Here is a 5,759-nt window from a genome sequence, read left to right on the forward strand (position 1 = left end):
ATTATTAACAGCTATAAGGGTATTTCAGACATTTTGACAAAAAAAAAAGTGCTTAAAAGCATTATTTACCAAACAGATCAATATTTTTTTTTTCAGTTTCAGCACTTTTATCCAAACACTTAACTGCTTATTTTTAAAATAAGTTTAGCACTTTCGAAAGTACTTTAAAGAATTTTTCTTCAGCCTATTCAAATGGGCTCTACATCAAGAACACTTATAAAGTTATAACAACTTCATCACAATTTCATCAAGAACTTTCAAAGAAGTATATTATTTTAAAAAACAAGATGAAGTAGAAATAGAGCCAAGTCCTCCAAATTCACGGAGTGTCCTTAAGAAATTAATTTCTCTCAAGTATCCGAGGTTGTGAAATTTCCCCCCCAAGATAAAATGGTTTCACAATCAGAATGTAGCGATACCTCAAACTTTCTGATTTTCTTCGAACTCACTCAACGGGAGATGATCACACAGTTTTTAGAAGCAAGAGAAATGTTTTTCAATGCAGAAATTTTTCGTACTACATGAGGAAAAAAGTTCAGGTATTTATAGCTATCAAATGCCCCTTCGGAGAGGAAGCAATGGTTCATGAACGGGTGTATTATTTCGAAATAATCATGTTTGTCCATTTCGAAACAACATGTCTTTTCTGAACAGTCACATCCGACCGAACAGTCACCCCGATGTGTCTTTTCCTTGAAGGACTGTGTCCCTTCATTTTTTATTCATACCAATTAAACCCAACAGGAGCTTGCCCATGACTCCGAGGATGCGATATTCTCGTCCCCGCTTGTCATTTGTGCCAAGTCATTGAGTAGGAACTTCCTTGATCCTCCGAAAGGGCATTCTCGCTGTGACATCACAAGAGTATCACTTTGCAGCTGCAACATCCCTCATATAGGTTACTCGCTTAAATTATCTAGTTAAATCTGATCACGTATCACTATTCTAATTTTTATCTTATATATACAACGTTTTTCTATTTCGCTCGTGTGTCATTACCAAGATTTACCTCATGCAATCATTCTCATTTTTGTTATTTACTACTTTATAGACTTTCTTTTATGATAATAATAATAATAATTATTATTATTCTTATTATATTGTTAAATAAAGATATATACAAAGCTACTTTGAATTGACATTTTATGAAACGATAAGCGATAAGTGTGAAGCACGTTGGTAACACGTTAGAAAGATAATATGTCCTACTCAAGAGCCAACAAAATTAAGGGCCATCCATCCATCTAGATACTCCCTTCGTCACTAATTATTCATCTCAAATTTTTTAATTTAATTTTTTTTCATTAATTAAGAAGGGGCATAAACTTTTTTTATGTTTTATCCTTAGTAGTAATTATTTTTTCTTCAAATTAAAATATAAATATTATTTAATAAAAATATTATAAAATAATAAATATTTTCTTAATTATTTTTTTTAATTAATATGTTATTTTAATTTGGGTCGGAGGAAGTATTTCCGTAACCTACTCACTCATCACCAGCCTTTATTCCTACGCCACAGTCAACCAATCTCAACCATTGACATCCTCATCTCCATTCAATCTAAACCGTCCGATCATTCTAACACCTTTATAAAATGATCTTTCATTTCCTCATCAACTTGCATCCCATTTTCATTTTCTTCCACAACGGAATTTCCTTTTTCTTCAGATCTGTTCACTGTCATTTCTGTGCTGCTCAATCGGTATGTATATCTGTGTAGATCGTTCTCCGATCTACAGTTTGATTATAATTTTGATATGTATTAGGTCATCCAGACCCAGGTGCTTATAATAAATTCTTGTGGTCCGGCCCTTTTCCAACGACTTTTTGCATAGCAAGAGCTTTACTGCATCATCAGATGTAGTGAAGTGGGGAGAAGGAAGAGGTTTTGCGTTGTTCAATTTGCCGTTCCCACTATTATTGTTTGCCTTATTCCAATCTACAGTTTTGAGTGTGGTTTTGATATGTATCAGATCAGCCGGATGGTTTGTTGCAAGGCACCGAAGCGCGGAGAAGGAAGAGCTTTTGCGTGTTCAATTTGCCATTTATATATAGGAAAAGCTGATGCTTTTGGTATGAAGTGGTTGTGAATTTAGATTTGATTTGATTCTTTGTTGAGTATGAATGCTTTGGCTATATGAAGTATTGCTCGATACGATGGATTTGATGTGAGATTTACTACTGTGTACAAGGTTTGGATCTTTCATTTTTAGTTTGTCAATATTTTTCTTTATCGTAGGTATGTATTTATCTACAGTTTTGAACCAAATTTTATTCATCCACATCTACTGTGGTGCAGGTAATTATCAATCTGTTTGTGTAGAGCTCGATGGCTACTGGATATATCACCGGTGCTCTATTTTTGCTTGATTATTGGTGATGGTAATCTGCAAGTTTGAGGTTGCTAGACAAGGTTCATAGTTTAATTTTTTGTCTATTATCAGCTTCATTATTGCTATGTTAATTAGTTTGTTCTTGATATGCATGCATATGTACGAGTTAGTTTAGTTATTATAGAGGAAAGAAAAGAGAGAAATTGTGAGGTTCTTTGTTGTTTGCCGACCTTTGCCATGTCGGGTGCGCTCGCATGGCAGGTCACAGTACCTAATAAAAATTCATTTTTTGTGTTTGGAGGGGAGATGGTACGGGGTTTTTTCGCCCGGCTTTCCTTTCCAGTGTCTCGTCTTTGCCCTTGCCTTTGCCTTCCCTTGTTCCCTAGAATTTCTCGCAAGATCTTTCCGGCTAACGCTCATCTATTTTGGCGCGGTTATTGAGCCCCTCTTTGAATGATTATCTGCGAAGTTAAAGCCACACTTTCCTATGCAATGGTAAGCAAGTTATGTTACACATTTATTAAATACAACTTCTTAATTATCGAGCACAGATAATTATCTTAATTGTCGAGCACAGATAGCAGTAATGGTTACTACATCTAGTAATTAATCCCAATTGAGTTTGAATGAGCTGTAGTGATTTCTTTATCAACAAAAAGTAGGTGGCCATGGAAGTGAAAATTTTTTGGAGTTGGAATTGGATTTAGAATTGAAGCTGTAGTTTGGAGTTGTGTTTGGCCATGAATATAAATTGAAGTTATTTTTGACTTTTTGTGAAGAAGTAAAAGTGAAAACAAGTTTAATGCGATTGTATTTGTAATTCTTTATGGCCAAACACTACAATTTTCTCTAAATTGAAATAATTTTTCGGAAAAAAGTGAATTCACATGGCTAAACATTCCCAAAGTATCCTATGTTGAATGATTGAACAATCTTTTAACACAATTGTATTTGTAATTCTTTATGGCCAAACACTACAATTTTCTCTAAATTGAAATAATTTTTCGGAAAAAGTGAATTCCACATGGCTAAACGTTCCCAAAGTATCCTATGCTGAATGATTGAACAATCTTTTAACAAAGTGAAAATACATGTTTTCCACATGAACTAATAAGCGACTCACATGTTAAGCTTAATGATGTTTTGAGAGAGAACTAGTTTTAGGTTTTGGAATTTTGGCCATTTTAAAAGAACTTGGCTTTGAGAATCTGATTCCCCGCTTTGAAACATTGGGTCATTAACTTCCTAACCAATAATATTAATCGGTAATTCTTGAAAGATCATAGATTGCTAATTTGATGAATCATCCATATCAATTTCTTGTCTTTGTTCAGCAGCATTCAAAACATTCTATTATTTGGTCTTCCTATGAGATATGTATCAATGTATTTTGGACTGGCTTTACTAAATGTGATGGGCGGTCCTTGTATATACTATCATTGTGGGACTTTCAATACCTAGTATATGTTTGTAAAGGTAGTGGGGGCTATCTTTGCATTTTCCTCTTGTTGATGTAATTTAATGGTGGATTTCAATGGAGTCGCTTGAAGATCATGGAGTGCGGTGAATGTGTTCGTGGGGTTTCTTCCAGTATTCAGATTAGGGTTGTTCGAGATTCCTTTCTATATTGGCAGCTGGTTGGTTCCCTCTACATCCCCAAGACTAAGCTTTTTCCTCGCTCGAAGTTAGTGTCTTCAACTAACTCAGATTTTGCTGAAGTCATCAACTAAGTTGGATGTATGGAGTTGTTCTACTGCTGAGTCAATCAAATGTTATATTGAATTTCCGGATTCTTTTCCCAGCTGTTATCTTGAAGTTCTTGTGTGCTATCTTTCTTCACTTGGAATATACAGTGAGCAAATCCAATTGTCAGCTGTGTTTGCGGATGACTGGTGGATTAGCTGCTGCTCTTATATTGTGGTATTTATTTGTTTGGAAACTCGTAGCAACACTTCTTAGCAATTCTGGTTGGGTTGTTGAAGCTGTTCCTAGATTGTTCGGGGCATAATTGATCTACTGCTGCTGTCCATAGCTGCATGCCAGCTTAACAAAAAGTCTCCTATTTTAAAGGGGTCTTTGAACTACATCATGTCTTGTTATATTGTCTATTGTTTTAGAAGCTGAACTTGACGTTCTTTAAAAATGATGGTTATAGTTCATTATCAGACCTAATTTTGAGATGTTACCACTGTGTAGGCAGAATAGTGAGGATACTTGCTATCTTGTGCTAAGTAGATTGCGCAGGAGTGTTTAAATGTTCGCTGAAGATTTACTACAAGGAAATAGTCTTCTTTGATACCTGTGTTGACTTGCTCAAGAATGTCAATTCATCTTCACTGAAGTTTTGTTACAAGGATATTTTGTCATGTTGATACATGTGAATATTTGATCGTCCGTTGAGGTAACATGTCTTTAATGTTCCCACTGTTAGATTGCTATGCTGGACTGGTTATTTATCAAATTCCATCGCTTGTTGTAATGCATTTCTGGGGCTATTTTTCTGAAGATGTTTATTTAGTACTGAGGCCGGAAATTTATTAAATTCTTCATTTTTGGAATGATGGTTTTTTTAATTATTTACAGCAGCAGCTATTATTGTCTTTATTTGATTAATAGCTAGTGTTGGTTCCCCGCCCCTTGGTTGCCATGCGGTTTATAGTTGTCTTGCACTTGAGCATATTTCCGTGTTCTGGGTCTTCTCCATGAAGGTTCCCGTCATCCTTTTAAACATTAGCTTACCACATTAACTGGGCATTTGGCCATGGAATTTTTCCCCCCTTTTTTAGAAAATTGTTTCTTTAATGAAAAAAGTGAACAGTGGTGGTTGGCCATAAAAATTACTCTAGTGAAGATTATTGTTTTTATTTTTCTTACCCCTACTACTCTCTTAAAATTTCAAAAATAACTTCAATTTGTATTCATGGTCATACATTACACCAACTCCGACTTCGGGAAATTATTATTTTCGGGTCTAAAAGTGTACAAAAATCTGTTGAAATTTGTATTTAATGTGAAAATTTAATTTTCAAATGAATAGGTACTTGTTTACCTGCCACTTTTCAAATCTGTATCTTTTCTTAAATGTTCAGAAAACTGAACAAATATTATACAACAAACTTGGAGTAGATTTCTAGTCTCGCTAGTTTATTTGCCTGCCAAGCATTGATTGTCTAGGCCTTTTCAATTCACCCTGTTTGGCCACAAAAATAAATTATTATTTTTTGGAGTTAAAAGAGTGGAGTTGGAGTTATGTTTGATAATGTGTATAAAAATTAAAGTTTTTGAAATTTTGTGAGAGAAGTACGAGTGACAACAAGTAAACTTATTTATACTTTTCCACATAATTTTAAAATTGTATTTGAAATTTTCCACATAATTTTAAAATTGTATTTGAAATTTTCATGGCCGCACACTTTTCACTCT

At 34.4% G+C, this 5,759-nt stretch overlaps 1 long non-coding RNA gene across 2 annotated transcripts; it reads left to right on the top strand.

Moving 5' to 3' along the window:
• Window positions 1-1,509: 1,509 nt before the first annotated feature.
• Window positions 1,510-4,894, top strand: LOC107850377. 2 transcript variants are annotated; one of them, XR_001668575.2, is made up of 3 exons: window positions 1,613-1,888; window positions 1,977-2,195; window positions 2,303-4,894. It is a non-coding gene; the product is annotated as an uncharacterized LOC107850377 (long non-coding RNA). The 2 variants fall into 2 exon arrangements; XR_001668574.2 differs by having other exon boundaries at window positions 1,510-2,195.
• Window positions 4,895-5,759: the final 865 nt, after the last annotated feature.

Source organism: Capsicum annuum, chromosome 12, assembly GCF_002878395.1.
Source record: "Capsicum annuum cultivar UCD-10X-F1 chromosome 12, UCD10Xv1.1, whole genome shotgun sequence".
NCBI lineage: Eukaryota > Viridiplantae > Streptophyta > Magnoliopsida > Solanales > Solanaceae > Capsicum > Capsicum annuum.